The sequence below is a fragment of the Octodon degus genome, unplaced genomic scaffold (genome assembly GCF_000260255.1).
Source record: "Octodon degus isolate 3935 unplaced genomic scaffold, OctDeg1.0 scaffold00036, whole genome shotgun sequence".
Lineage (NCBI taxonomy): Eukaryota > Metazoa > Chordata > Mammalia > Rodentia > Octodontidae > Octodon > Octodon degus.
In genome coordinates, this window is record NW_004524612.1 from 9,914,682 (window position 1) to 9,931,347 (window position 16,666).

A 16,666-nucleotide genomic window follows, 5' to 3' on the forward strand; every position below is an offset into this window, starting at 1 on the left:
TTAGACCACTGAGCCATCTCTCCAGCCCCGGAGTCCAAATCCTGAGTGCTGAGTTGGCGGAGCTGGCTCTGCTCTCGGAAGCGGACCTTTCCTTCCCCGAGAGCACAGCTGCCACGTGTGCCTGTGGCATCTTCCCAGTGGCTTCAGTGGGCTTCTCTGGGGATGGGAGCTGCTGGGGTGTCTCTCGGGTCTCTGAGCTTCAACCCTTGCTATCAGCACAATCTGGTGATGTGATATTCTCTGCAGACCTGGGACAGAAGACTCTTGACTGGGAGAGACCTGGGACATCTGACCTCTGACTAGGAGCCTCAGTCTCTCCAGGAGATTGTCCTCAGCATCCAGACCAATGCATGCAGAGGGCTGGTCTCCCACTGAGACTGTCTGATGGGGCAGGCTGCAGCAGCATTCTCCTGCAGGAGAGCTATGTGTGACCTCGATCAACATCGCTCTGATTTCTGGTTGCTTTACTTTCCTAATTATTTCCTGGCAGCTCTTCTCCTGACTGAAGAAACACTGGGCTCCATGCAAGGAACCTGTGGGCAAACTTACACCAGGGTCTTACTATGCTGGAAGGAGAACATCAAGTTGGTAACACCCAGTCAAGAGTCTATGTGCTAAGGCTGGGGGTGCGTTGATTGTACCCCTCAAAGACCCATGTGTGTGAGCTTGATCTTCAAGACAGCAGGATTTGGAGGTCCTGCACTTCCAGGAGTGGGGCCCAGTGGGAGTTGAGGGGAACAAACTGCCTCCAAGAAGGGCCCAATGCTGGCCTCAGAGTAGGGCAGGTCTAGCATGGGTGGATTGAGAGCGCAGATAAAGGAGTGAACCTGACCCTCCACACTCTTCTGCTTCCTCTCTGGCTAAGTGGTGTTTCTCTCACTTGTCCCCTGGCCATCCAATACCATCTGCAGGAGACCCTCACTAGAAGCAGGTGCTGGTGCCATGTGCTTAGACTGCCAGAATTTGAGCTAGGTAAACTCCGTTCCTTTGAATACTGAGCTTAGGTGGTTTGTTAGAGCAACACAAAATTGACTGAGACACGATGTGAATACCAAGAAAATGATGGAGAAACAGATTTGGGACAAGCACATGCATGTCCCCGTTCTAGCTGCAGCACCCAGAACCTGCGAGTGGGTGAAATTTACAAGCCACTCAAAACCTGGGAGCTCTTTCCTCGTCTTACAATGAGAATGGTAATCTTTGTCTCCATATTTTTTAAAAAAATTAAATGAGATCTTAGATGTCTGATAAAGCATTTTCTTTTTATTTAAATTAATTAATTTTTTATTTTGTGGCAGTTCACCCTGCCCTAAGGGTGGGGCTAGTGGAGATTGTGGTGCCGGGGATCGAACCTTGGTCCCCTGTGTCTGCCTAAGCTTGCCTAAGTAGGTGCTTCAGACCACTGAACTATCTTGCCAGACCTGATAAAGCATTTTCAAATCATCAAGAATAATGTAATACAGTTTTTTTCCTTATTGCTGCAACTTGTGGAGTCCTTTGGAGACAGAGGAGCACTGGTCCCTCAGATACCACCTTGACAATTCTAGGATAATGGCAGAATTCCTCGGATATAATTGGGTTGCCTTGGCTGCTCTTCAGACCCCTGGGGATTATGTTCCACTTGATGGCAAGTGGTTGCCAAGGTAACAGAAAAACAAGGAAGTGGAGGCTGGCTCCAGACACACCTGCAGGAGCTCATTGCCAGGCACGCGGTGGCGCTGGGGTGGATTTCTATGCTTCTCTCAGCAGGCTGGTCCTACGGTGGAGACATTTCTTTAGGGACAGTGTGCTGGAGCAGTGAGAGGCACATGGTATAGACAGAGTGGTGTAAGAGTGGCCCCATGTGCCAGTCTAGAGGTATCCAAGACTAGGTTTAAGCAGAAGGAGCTGGCCAATGTGTCCCTGAAAACTGCCCCTATCTATCCTAATCACATTTCCAAGGAAAGGTGAAATTGCTCAACTCCTAGAAAGTTCCAGAGAAGAGCCACCTCCTGCATAGTTTAGAGTAGTGTTTCAGCTCGTGCTTTTTAAGAACTAGATCGAGCCACCGCCTACTCTCCTGAGTCTTCTTCCCTTTGGGTGTTCCAAGGGATGTGAAATCCATTTGGGGACTGTCAGCACCCCTCCTCATGGACTGCTCCATGCAGATATTTTGTCTGAGAATGGTTTTCCACCCCAGGGTGAGGGCTGACTTCTATTCTTGAGAGTGGGTGTCAATCTTTGTTCTGTTCTTCTTTTTCCATGTGACCTGCGTGACTTGACCTATCCTTTCAGTTACCCAGAGAAAAAGATGATGTCTTTCTCCTTTTAAAGACAAAAAACCAAACAATTCCCCAAACCACTAATCTTCCAAAACAGACAAAATAATGTGCCTTTTGAAAAGAGGAAATTGCTTTTTATTAGGTGTAAAAACCAACAAAGAAAAGCTCCCAAGGTCTCCCAAAGCCTGGGAGTTGCCATGTACCTCTGACCCTGTTTCTGTGAGGTTGGCCAGCAGCCTCCAGGGCTGGCCATCCAAGCAAAACGGTGAGCTCCACTTGTGCCAGGCAACAGCTTCACCTTACTCGAAAAATGTCTCTTGGTCCTTCTGAGGGTGCCAGAGTAGCCTCAGGATGCGTTCTTTGTAAGGGACAGCCATTTACAGATGCATAAAGTATGCTGTAGGGAATCCCAAAGGGCAAGAATACAATCACATCCTTGAGGAGCTCCAGGCCTTTGATTGGACCCTTTGGGTCCCCAGCGCACAGACCCTCAGAACTCTTCCACCCCCGACTCTGTGGGAGGCTATGGTAGGTCAATCTGTAAATTCTTAATTCTTTGTATATCTTATATTATATCTGTATCTCATAAACTCTGATGGTAGAGCATAAAATTATGTGTAGGAGAAGAGTCTAGGAGAAAATATAGAAAAATATTAGTAGTAGTCATGATGGTGGTGGCATGGTTGGAAGTTCATTGTTTTTCTTTTAAAATTTGATGTAATGTAGTTTCTCACTTTTGTAATGAAAAATATATGAGATTGAAAATTAATTATTCTAGCACTACAAGAAAAAAAAAGAGAAAAGAAAAAGAAAAGGAGTTGTTTGCTCAAGTCATGTAGGGCCAGTAGGAGGTTGAAGACCAGAAGCTCAGCCTTTGGAACAGTATGCTTTCCAAGGCCTGGAGACAAAGACAGATGACCCCAGTGCCATCACCATAGTGCCGGCTCAACAAATATTCCATGTGCTTCCCTGCGGCCCCTTTGGTCACATGACTAGATCTGCCCAGTGTACTCCCAGGAGAAATGGAAAAGGAAGGAAAAAGTGAACCTCTGCTGTGTGAAGACACTGAGATGGACTGGAGGACTTACGGTTACTGCAGCATCACTTAACTTACCCTGATTTACGCACAAGCTGATTCTTCAAGGCTCTCCCAGACCAACAACTCTTTGAAGCTAGGATACTATTTCACCCAAGGGGTGATGTGTTTACCTGACTGCGGATAGACTTGTTAGATTTGAGATGACCTTTGCTTTCTGAAGGTGTGGGTGGTCTGGCTACATGGGTACAATCTCACCTCCTCTGTGGGAGACAGCTCTATGACCTTGAGGAATCCACTGGACCTCTTGTGCCTCAACTCTCCATCTATAGTGTGGGAGGAACAATAACCCTGTTATTGGCTGTTGGGAGGGTCAGCTAGGATGACACAGGGGAGGTCCCCACCCTAGAGCCTAGTCCAGAGTCAACTTTTAACATATGATGACCCATGTTATTTACTGAATGTGTATACTCTGAAAAAGGCACTGTAATTGACTTTTTAGATGTTGTAGAAAAAGCTGACCTGACTCTCTTCAAGGTGTTTGTCACATATTATAAGATAGGGACCCAACACCTAGTTGCATGCCCATGAAATCCCACTTTTCAGGCATAGAAAATGTAGATCCTCAGGGCACCAGGCTTGGAGGGGGAATACCAGGGAGCTCAAGTTCCAACATCTTCCAGTGCTAGCTTCCAGCAAGCTCCTGGACTCTCTAGGATGGGTTTGGAGTGTGCCTTACAGAGGAACCAATTCCATTTTAGTACTTACAAATATTTGTTCTTAGAGAAAGATTGGTATTTTAACCTAGGTTATATGACAGCCAGTATGAGTAGAGGATTTCAACATACCTAAGGGCTATGGTTGAAATTAATGAGTACTCTTCTTTGCAAAGAAAAAAAAATGTTACGAGGGAAAAATAATAAAACACTACATAAAACTCTGGTTCCACATAAATGGATCACATATTCTGGCTCTGCTAAATGCCTAGAGAAATATTTATTTATCAAAAAAACATCAAGTACTCTCCAACCGTGAGGCCGGGGTTGATTGGGCGGGCGGGGCAGGAAGGCAGGGCCAAGGACTGCCAGTTCAGTGCACCTTGGGCATCCTTGGAACAGCGCCTGCCCTCTCTTCCAGTTCTGCCCCTGGCCTCACATGCCCACCAGAACGCCTGCTAACAATCCTTACTTTTGACTTGAGTCCACACTGAAAAGGAAGGAAAAAACAAACCATCATGAGCAATGTCCAGATTTTAATTCCTGCAGTGGAGATTATGACTGGTGTAATCGTTCCTTTGTTTCTCCTAAATTCAATCGCAAGCTAAAAAGCAGCTCAAAAATCAGGAATGAGTTTTCCATGCCTCTTGAATGTGGGCTGGTTATTTTTTTCTATAGGAAAAGCCCAGTTGTCACTAACAAGCCACATGGGACAATTCCTCCCCACCTTCCCCAGCAATATCCTCTGTCGTGTGAGCTAGTTGTCAAGCACATTCACAACCTGGCCATTTCCACTGGAAGAAAACAGCCCGCCTGCGAGATGAGTGTGCACACATCTTCCTGCCTCAATTTCCTCCTTGGGGTTTTGTTGTTTAACCAGATTAAAAAAAAAAACCCTCCATTTTTTAGAGGTTGTCAGAAGGTAAGTCTGAAATGGCATAAGTGCCAAGACAATGAAAAAATAGTATTTTCCACTTGTCCCAAGGACTTCCTTTCCATGGTATCGTGTGGTTTTTCTCTGTGAGCTGTGTTGCATAGACATTTTCAGCTTGACTTTCTAGACAAAGGAAGAAAAACATGCAGAGCCTCAAGAATGTAGGAAATCAATTGACCAATCTGGACCAAAACCTAGTGCAACACTCCTCAGTGATAATCAGCAACAAACAGCTCTTTGAAGAGCCTCAAGAGATTTGTGGCTGGTTTCTTATCTGCCTGTAAAGGGTGGGATGGGTGATGAGTGAATCCAATTCTCATCTATAGAATGGCACCATCAGGCAATTGTCCTCCGTAATCCAACCCCCATGAGGGTTCTTTGTACCCTCTAAGGTGGCTGCAGTTGGGATGCATGTAGCGATCACTTCCTAGGGACACAGGAAGGGCCCATAACATGCATGCCACAATCTGGGTTCTCTCTGTTAGGCCTTCCCAAGTGCTTGGCCTTCAATGTGTCCAGCATGCAGGATGTGCGCAGGGACCCTTCCTCTCACATCGTCTCATGCTGAGTCATCCACATGGGAGCTGCCAAGCAGGTGAATGATGGCCTCAGAAGCAGGGATTGTTTAAAAGTTGAGAAAGGGAAATGTGTTGATTTGACCAGGAAAGCCAAGGACAAGGACCTACATTCACTGGATGCAAATTCAGAGTAAAACAAGATTCAGTACCAGTTTCTTCCCATAGGGGTTACAGACAAGGAGGGATTTGATTTTTTTTTTCCCCTTAAAAAATGCTGACATTGGGGCTGGGGAGATGGCGCAGTAGAATAAGCACTTGCCTGGCAAGCACAAGGGCCTGAGTTCAATCCCCGGTTCCACAAGAAAAAAAAAAAAAAAAAAAGCTGACATTCATCTTCCCAGCAGAGGTTGTCCCTGGATCTCTTTGAGCCTTTGGAAAATATTAAGATAGTACAGCAGGAAAAACCCTCCCAAGGCGAGTGCCTGCTTTTTAATAAGGAATTGCTGTCAAGTGAAATGGTTGAATGAAAGTAGCTCCAGAGTCCAAAAGAAAGGCTCTTTCTCTTGTTGTAGTGCTCTGGAAGCCTTGTGAGAGGTAAGATCTGCTCTGACCAGGACGGGGCTGGTGAGAGACAGGAAGGCAGTTGAATTAGTCAGCTTCCTGTTACTACAACATAATTCCAGAGGTGGCTAATTATAAAGTGAGAAGATTTGTTTAGCTCACAGGTTTGGAGGTTCAAAGGCAGGAAGCCTGCATTAGCTCAGTTCTGGTGAGGGTGGCATTTGGTGGCACGTCAAGGTGGGAGTTCCTGTAGGAGCAAATGGTTACATCTGAAACCAGGAAGGGTGGGGCAGAAGATGGAATGACAGTGAGTCTCATAATCCCCTCTGGGGCCATTCCCTGGGTGATCCAAGCACCTCCCACAAGACCCCACTTGTAGCATCTCCCCACAGCGCCACCCTGTGGACCAAACCTTCACTACATAGCCTTTTGGGAACACACCCATATTCAAACCATAGCCTCAAAGTCAAAGGGTCCTTGGGCAGGGATCTTGGCACCTGATTGCATCTGCTCTTCATGGTCATTGACATGTGAGCTTGGGTATACCACACCTCCTCCCAAGCCTTGGCTTACTCAACTGTAAAATAAAGGAGTTGGAGAACCTATCTTGAGTTTCCTACAAAAGAATCTTTAATTCCATTGTGGCCACTTGAAGTTGCTCTGGTTTTGCACAGATACTCCTGCCTGCAGCGTCCTAAGGATTCACCTCTTAAGCTAAGCTCTTCACTCTCAGAAAAGCTTTCCCAGGCAGTCTGGGCCACTCTTTCCAGTCAGCTTTGAAATATGACCTCATGCACCTATTGCCAGCTGAGTAAGTCCCTGCTTGGCACAAGGAGTGGCTGAAATCTGTAGTTCTTCAGTACCCGTGAGATATTTGGAAGCATCAGATGCTCTCCATCTGATGGTTAATCGAGCTGATTTCTCAGTCCACAGCCTAGTTCCACAGAATTCTTTGGGGTGGTCTCTGAAATTCCTATACTTATGGAAGGTCTTCAGGTTTGGGACCAAGTGCTGGCTAAATAATCTCCCAGGTTCCTCTCTGGTGTTCACATTGGCAGAGCTCACAAGGCGGAAGTGGTTGAGCTTGGTCTGTCTCTCCAGTGTCGCCATGTGGTCCTGCAGGCTGACTTTGCCTGGCTCCATGCACACCTGTACGTGACTCCTCTGCCTCTTTGCTCACCTTTGCTTCCTCATCTGAGGCATCTTTTCCTTCCTCTTGAACCTTCTAACTTCACCCATTTTTGTAGCCCAGCTCCAGTTGCTCTGCATCTAGGTCATCCTCACTATGTGTCGAGGCTTCATTTGCTGTCCTCTTCCTCCTTGAAAGCCATCTTTTCCTGTCTTGGTGGGGACAAGGTTGTGTCTGTTATTGCCTGAGAGTGAACCCCTGGAGATCAGGCTGCCAGGGGCCTGTCTTTCCCCTGCATCTTCCTTGGTACCTGTCAGAAGGAAGAGCCTCCTGGAACCCCCAGGGTCTCAGTGCCCACTGACCCAGTGCCAGGACCAGGGTCAAGTTGTGCAGAGGCTGCTGGGAGCTGGAGCAAGGCAGTGGTGGCAGGCAGAGCTGACACACAGCCCTCAGCGCCTGGAGGGGAGCCCTGGGTGAGTTTGTGTTCTCTGCCTGCAGCTTCAGCCATACCCCTCTCTCACACCCTTCTGCAGACTCAATCACACTTGCCCTTGAAGGGTGACACAGCTGCTTCCTGTCACTCACTTTCTCATCAGGTGACAAAAGGCGAGGGCACCTTCGTACCTATCCCTGTTTACCATTTAGCACACAGGCACACTGGTCCCGAGTGTGTCTGGATCTGGGCTGGCACGGGTGACATTTGAAATAAGTCAGTTCAGATGAGACGCAGCTTTCAAACCCATTTTCCCAGCGCACCAATCACATCTCCAGTGCGCAGCAGCAACACAGGGCTGGCGCAGGTACACCACCGTATTACTGGCATCCCCAGGAGCACTGTCGGCAACACGGACCTAGACTATCTGAGCTCAAATCCCAGCCCCTCCACTCACTTGCTGTGTGATTAGGGTTTAATTACTTAGAATTTTGTTGTCTCAGTTTCCTCCTTTATAAGATGGAGTCTCACAGTAACCACCTGGAAACATGGGTGGCGTTCAGCTAACATAATGCGTGCCAAGTGAGCGTATGCTAAGAGGACCCTCCCTGTTAGTTCTAGAAACCGCAGGCGGTACTACAGCCATTTATGTCCTGGGCTCTATCGAGTCCTACTGCTCTTTCCCATTACAAAGGCTGGTGCTGGAAGCAAACACAAGTCAGCCTGTCACCAGGCACTTTCTGAACGTACAAGCTGAGTTGAAAGGCAGTGAGAAGGTCACTTCGCACCGTAGGCGCTCCTGAGTCAGGACTGAGTCTTTCTCTGCGTACGTGCAGTGACGCGAATCTGCTGTTGAACCCAGGGACACTCTGATATGTTCACCTCTTCTGAAAGAACACACGTTTCCCTGAGTGTGGGCTTTCAGCCAAGGGTGAGCACACACTGACCTTCTCTGGTTCTCTCTCTCTCTTTTCCCACACTGAAAGCCTATCCCCTCTTAAGAGGAAGTTTGTTTTCCGTGTCCTGGAAATGTCAGGCTCCCCGGAGGGCTGGAGGGTGGATCTGTGGCAGTCAAATGTCTTTTCCTCTGATGCAGTGGGCAACCCCCCTGCTTTCTTGAATGACATCAGCTGAGCTGTAATCAAAGTACTCACTCACGCCTGACTCACAGAGGACTGAGGAGAATCAACTTCCAGGGGCGCGGTGGGGGTCAGGTGGAGGAAGTGGCCCCTAGTGTGTGAATGATTCTTGACTTTTGCCTTAGACTGTTTCGATTGTTGTCAGGCACTCGGCATCTGTTCATTGCCTTGAAGCTTCTTGAATTAATTCTTGGCCAGTTTACCTCAAACAGGCACATTGTCAGCCACCCTGGGTCTCACAGATCTCTGCAAAAGGACCCAGGAGGAACAGGTGGGATTAACTGTGAGCTGGAAGGGTCATTGAAGATGCTGCCTCATGTGCCCAGCTGTTGTTCTTCAAACTGTAAATGTTCTTCAGTATAAGAGGAGCCAATACATTCTGGTATTTAACTTATGGGTGGGGGAATGATAGGGCTTGGGGTTCTAGGTGTTCACGGGGGCCCCGCAGCTAACCTGGAGTAGCTTTCAGAAGCAGGGAGATGTCAGCTGATTCCCAGCTTCACAGCCATCTAGTCTCCCTTGTAATTATAACTTATTGTTTCCCTGACTTCCTTTTCCACTGGACACTGTCTCAAGGGTGGACTGGCTCAGGGCAGGGCTTCCAGAAGCCGGCCTGGATGGTGCTCAAACACGTGCACTGGGATTTTCCCAGAGCTCCTTAAAGGCTGACAGATGAGTCGTCCAAGAGCCAGATTCAACCTAGCAAACGTGCAGATTCGGCTACCATCAGGACTCGTTCTCTGCTGAAACACGGGCAGCTAGTCACTCCATCCGTCATGGGGAGCTCGGCACTGCAGCAGGCTTTCCCTGCTCCTGGTGACAGCAGGATGGACCTCTGCTCTCTGTTACACTTCCCACATATTGAAGTTCTGGAGTATCTTTTATTTTCATAAAATTTCAGGCTCCAAGCACATTTGGAACAATACTGCTGGGAAATTTTATGTACCTGTCTTTACTAGATACATCGACTGTTGATAACTTCTTCCATTTGCCTTTTTATTGCCCTATTTAGAAAACTATAGTAAAGAACACATGAAATGAACTATTTTGACTGTGTTTAAGGTAGGGAAGGGCTTCGAGAAATAACAAAAATAACACATTATTTGGATAGTAAGTGCTTTTTTTTGTACCAGGGATTGAACTCAGGACCTTGTGCTTGACAGGCAGGTGCTTATGCTGCTAAGCTACATCCCTGGTCCTAGAAGTATTCTTACTGTTGCACAACCAAAACCTCTATCCATTTCCATAAATCTGAATTTATAAAACTGAAACTATACATTAAACAATTCCTCTCGTTTCCTCCTCATCTCAGGCCTTGGAAACTACCATTTTACTTTCTGTCTCTGGGATTTTTGACTCCTTTTATACCCACTTGTATTTTTGCCTTATTCTGTATCTCTGTCTTTCTCTCCATATGTACATATATATTTCAATAATTCAAATATATATATATAAATGTATATACATATATAAAAATCAGAGACATTGTGTCCTTTTATTCCTAAATACTTCAGCATATATTTTCTAAGAGCAAACACATTCTCTTATATAACACTTGTACAGTTACTAGAGACTGATTTTTGAATGGAGGCAATAACATTCAGACTAGATGAAGTTTTGTTTAAAAAATACCAAATATGTTCTTTATACTTTTTTTTTTTACAATTTTTATTTATTTATGTGTGTGTGTGTGTGTGTGTGTGTGTGTGTGTGGCCAGCTCAGCCCACCAGGGGGCGGGGATGGCTGGCATGTGGCGCTGGGGGATTGAACCGCGGTCCCTGTGCTTTGCTGAGCTTGTTCTAAGTAGGTGCTTTAGACCACTGAGCCATCTCACCAGCCCCATATACTTTTCTTGAAGAATGTTTTACTGTAAAATAGGAACAAAGATTCAAGATACATATTAAGGGCATGATGTATTCAGCATGTTTGATATTGTGCCTAATACAAAAAAAGTATAAGAAACACTTCCTATCCTAGTTTTTTGAGAAATCTCCACACTGATTTGTATAGTGATTGTACCAGGCTACACTCCCAACAGCGGAGACAGGTTCCTTTTCTCCACAGCCCCTCCAGCATTTGTTATTGGTTTACTTCTTTTTTTTTTTTTTTAACCAAAATGCTAAAACTTTATTTGGGCCAGAATTGCACTTGCCAAGGACCTAGGCAGTATCTGCCTCTGTATAGCATGGATTCCTTTGCTAATCGTTAAATGCTCCAGCTGTTCCAGACTGGCTCTCCAGGTGTCCTAAGCGTAGTCACATCAGCATCCATGTCCAGGCATATTCAGGGCTCAGATTTCTGGTTTAGTACCAGTTTTTCCACTCCCCCCTTATATCGCACAAATCTTGCAGCCAGCAGGTAATTCTCCCCTTGTCCCTACCCCAGCAAACCCTGGCGCACTCCAGAGTGCTTTTTCACAGTTCCTCCTTCTCAGCCCGCTTCTTCCGGAAGGCAGTTAGGATGCTTAAGCTCTTCTGGAGCTCCTCCTTCCTGTCACTCAGCTTATTCTTCTCAATCAGCTCTGTGATTCGAGACATCTCTGTTGCTGGGAAGTCCTCGCCTGGATCTAGCACCTTCCCCATGAGTTTCAGGTACTGCTCAGCCCACTTCTTTTCAGTCTCTTTCACACCTGACAGGTTGTCCTGCCCTTGCTTCGGGAGGGCCTGGCGGGCCTCCACACTAGAGGCCCTGATGAAGTCCCCTGCTGAGGCATCAAAGTCCCCATCCTGAAAGAGATAAGACTGGGAGTTTTTGCTGTACAGCTTGTATTTTGTATTCAGCTCCATGTTTAGTTTGTCACCAGAATCTAAATCTTGGAAACAACCAAAATGCCCATCCCCTGAAGAATGGATAAAAAAGATGTGATGTTTTTACACAATGGAGTATTACTCAGCTATAAAGAAAAAGATAATGCAAGGTCATGAATTCAATTCCTGGAAGAAAAAAAGAGATAAACTTGAGGCTTTTATTGGTAAAAGGATGCAACTAGAGATCATACTCATAGGTGAAATAAATCAGAGCTGCGTGTGAAAATACCATATTGTCTCGCTACTGTAAGACCCTGAAAGTGTAAATAAAATCTGAAAGGTACAATAGATACTTTGAAAGGGAAGAAATCTGTTAAAAGGGAAGGGACAACTGGGATGAGGAAAAGGACAAAAGAAAGACAAGGAATGGAAAAAGATATTTATGTATATATACAGGATAACTTGGGTAATTATACTGCTGATTTCTACTGGTCTACTAAAGGGAGGAGTTAATGCTTAGATATGGTTTTATTCTTTTTAATATTTTTATAACTGTTAAAACCACTTTTGCATGCCTATATCTTCTAATCTAGAAGCAGTGTTGAAGACAACATTATGCAATATAACAACCAACATTGAATTCCTATTACTTTTAGTGAAATTCTGTGTCACTTCTAATTTTGTTTTATTTTATGTTTTTTACTATTTTGTATTCTCTTAAAAATTAGAAACACTTTCTGTCCTTTCTGAGGAAGTAAAATGTAGATATATGAAAAAGTAAAAATCAATGAGAGATTTAAAGAGAATTTTAGTTATACTAATATAAGTTCTTCAGAAAAAGAATTTAAAAATCCTTGAAATAAGCATCAGAAATATTTTAAACTCAGTATTAAAATAATCGCTCAAATTTACAGGCTCTTTGAATATTCCAGGTGATTGTAAAATTCTTCCAAGATTTTGAGATAATTGGCAGCTAAAGTGTGATTCGATTGAATTTATTACTTTTATCAAATCAGGGTATGGAGCAATTTTTATTTTTTTTTACAGGATAAAGTTTTAATTCACAAAGCATAAGAAATTTGTACTAAAAACTTGTTTGTGGTCTTTTTTCCCCATAATTTTATTGATAAACAAATAGCAATGAGACAGTTTCAAATCAAATTGGTAGGACAGTTTCAATAATTAACATATTGCATACATTCCTCCCAGTGGTTAATTGCTGTAGAAGATGCAGACATGATATCCTGTTTACAAACACCATTAGAACAAATCTTTCTGTTCATTAAGAGAATGTAACTATATATCTATCCCAACCACTCTGAGTACACAGATACAAAATGGACATTCATCTGTATACCCTTTTTTTGTTAAATTCCGTTATTTGAATATTATAGATGTGTTAACTCAGCAAAATAATCTAAAAGAGTTCAGTAGTCCATAATAGTATTGGGTCTTCCGCCTCACTGGCAATGTCAGAAATTGTTGACCTGAGTCCCCTATAGCTCAACATACCAGCATGGCTTTACTTCTTATATTTTGTTTTTATACTTTTCTGCTGGGTGGTTAAGACCAACGTAAAGCTGTACCTATGCAACAAGAGTTGTAGCTTTTGGGTCTGATAAGATCAGTGAAATCCCCTCAGGATTTATCCTGAGATCCTGTACCTCAGATTGTAGAACCTTTGTCAGTGTCAGCCATGTGGATGAGTCACGGCCATTGCTTGGCCAATGTGCTCTCTGTGAAAGCCTGAGAGAATGTTTTTCTATCCATGTGATTTTCTTTAGGCACACTCTACATCATTGATCACTTTACTCTTTGGCCCCATAATCTCTTTGATCAGAAAATTTGGGACACTGCCGAGTTACATGAAGTTACAGTACAAGTTCTCATATGTCCTGAGTCTTAATTGACCTTGGAAGGCTAGGGCCAAAATGTTGGCTTTCCTTGCAGCTCTCCTTTTCATCTAATTTTGGTTTGCAAACTTAGGTTGTTAACCATTGTGGTCTTTAAGTATTGAAAGTATTAATGAACAGCCAGGCCCTGTCCCATTTTTTCCCATAATCCCATCCTTTCCAACCAAGGTATTTGAAATACAGTGTGTGCTGGAAATCGACAGACTTCAGGGCTGTGTATCTGGAGTATGAATAGGCTTCCTGGGCTGGGGGAAGGCTTTCTGATCCTTCATTTTATCTTCATCAGCCCCCTGCACCCCTGCAGGAAAAGAAGTGTGCTGGAATTGCTCATGGCTCAACTCTTTTGGCTACATCTCTTTTACTTGATGAGACTATGCCAGAGACATGTGTTCAGAACTCAATCAGTCTGCCCATGACCTTTGTGATGAGCGGCCCCATGCTCCTGAAGTCCCAGGTTGGCTGCACTTTAGAGGCCGTATGACTGATACGGTCTGGAATGGATGGGGATCCAGAATGGGGAGTGGTTATGATATAAGTTGCTGTCAGCACAAGGTAGTAAGGGACAGAAGTATATGGAAAACTGTGAGCTGCTGGATAGAAAGGTGACCCTGAAGTAACAACTAGGATGTCACCTGCAGAGTCAAAGGACTGGAGAGCTAATAAGAAGAAGTGGAGGAAGCAAGGTGAGTAAATATGGAAGACGATGTGCCAATGTGGCTTGTATATACTTACAGTGGGGTTTCCAGGGGTGGGCTTGAGTCACTGTGGGTACAGGATGGAATGAGCATAATATAGAATTCTGTATATGTCTCCTTAAATGAACAAAAGATAGCCTCTCAGGACTTTAGTATTTACGTCACAAAAACCTACCAAAGACCCAGGAGCTGAAAACATTGCTGTTGTGTTCTGGAAGGATTAATGGGACACGTCTCCTTTCTGCCCTTGAGGCATGTATGTATGGCCTTCAGTGTGGACTGGATCAGAAGGATGTTTCTGCCCTGGAACTGTTTCTGTCAGGGGCAAGAGGAGCAGAGACCTGAAATGGAAGAGTTGGATTCCACATTTGGGGTGTGGAGCCTTCAGGTCAATTTTTTCCTCTTTGTTACTATGGTCACTAGGCCTACCCCCGAATGAGCCCTGCTCCTTTGTTTCCTTGAGCTCTTCTCTTTGTCATGTCCTTAGCCCATTCTCAGCCAGTCAGGTTTAATGTGGTTTTAGAGGTATTTACAAACATTTGCAAAAGTTGCTTCTAATATTTGAGTATTTTGCAATTTTAAACAAAAGTACTCTGTGTATGTGTAAGTCTAGACATAATGATTCATTGGCACCTAAATGGACATTGAATTTGAAATGTTTGTTTTTAAGCAGTGTTTATTATTTCATAAGCTTAAAAATAAGCTTGTTTAATAAGTTTTAAACAGTAAATTTATTTGTAATATTTAAATTAAAAATAAAACCCAATTTTTCTCTATTGTGATTTAAACTTTGGTCCTTTATATTATAGCTTGAATTTTTGTCCTTTAATTTAAAAATACTATTTTTGAGTAGCTTAGAACAAGTGAGTTTTTGGAGCAGATACTGCAGTCATTTTATTTTTTTCCAAATTATATCTTTGTTAGAAATATATTACAATTTTGTAAACTTTCATACTGTTCTATTTTATTTTTGGTCTTGTCACTGTCAGTAGAACCTGAAACCTGTGAAAATTGCAATTATTGCAACAGCAAATGCCCTAAAAGAAAAGCAAGAAATATAAAGTCTGAAGAAAAATAAGTGACAATTCCAAATCATGTATTACTTTATGCCTGATCTAAAAATTATTTTCTCATCAAGGAGATTATGGGGCTACAGAGGGAAGTGATTGATGATGTAGAGTGTGCCTGGGGAGAATCACATGGAGAGAAAACATTCTCTCAGGTTTTCACAGAGAGCAAATTGATCAAGCAATGGCCGTGACTCATTCACATGGCTGACACTGACAAAGGATCTACAAACTGCTGTGCAGGGTTTCAGGATAAGTCCGGAGAGGATTTGACTGACCTTATCAGATATAAAAGTTACATTTCTTGTTATATATGTCTTGCTTTATCTTTGTCTTAACCATTCAGCAGAAAACTATAAAAATGAAGTATAAAAAGTAAAGCCATATTAATATGTTGAGTTGTAAAAGGCTCAAGTCAACAACTTCTGACATTGCCAGTCTTATGGAAAATCCACTAGTATTCTGGACTACTGGACTATTTTGGAATATTTTGCTGAATTCACACACCTATAATATTTAAATGACAAAAGTAAACAAAAAAAGGGGATACAAATGAACCACCATTTTGTATCTGTATATTCAAAATAGTTAAGATAGATATACAGCTACATTCTCTTGATTCAGTGAATGAAAAGATTTGTATTAATAGTGTTTATAAACAGGATGTCATGTCTGCATCTTATACAATGAATAGCCACTAAGACAACAATATGCAATGTGCTAATTATTGAAACTGTCCTACTAATCAATTTTGAAACTCTCATTGCTATTTGTTTCTCAATAAAAATATGGAAAAAAAGAAAAATCAACAAAATAGAGAAAAGTAACAGAGCATATGAATAAAGAAATAAATAAAATAAAATAAAAATCATTCTGAGCCCATCAACAGAACACAGGATAAGGCAATAAGGGTTATCATCAGTCATGATTGATTGTTTGACTTTTAGTTACTTAAAACCTCTGCTTCATGTGTAACTTTTAAGTCTTATTTTAGTGAGAGTATGTTTATCAAGATAAGACAGAGACTATTTTGTTTAACATTTTCTTAGCTTGAACTATGACTTTTAAACATTTAAGCATGTGGTGCACGGGTCCCCATTCATACTCAGGTCCTATGAGACTTAGGTCCTGGTCATCTGTTAGGTGTAGGTTAGGCTACTGTGATTGCTGTTTGCTGTTTTCCCTTTTCCTCTATATTGGAATAAGAATGCAAATATGACAGAGGTATAATGTTGAAAGATTCTCTAACAACTCATTTTTGAGGTAGAGAATAGGGTGCTCTCTGTGTACACCTGTGCTTCTGGTGAGTTGAAACATCTTCATATTTTGAGGAAAGGACCAGTGGAAGTTACTGGCTCTTGAGGAGAGAGTGTCTATAGGTGACTATTCCCCTTTGACGGTGCTGAGCAGGACACCGTAGAGAGCACTTTTGACAAAACTTTTGCAAGAACTGGGGAATGAATGAGCAGGATTTATCTAGAGACAGGGCTGGTGATGGGATTGTGGCTCAGCTGTG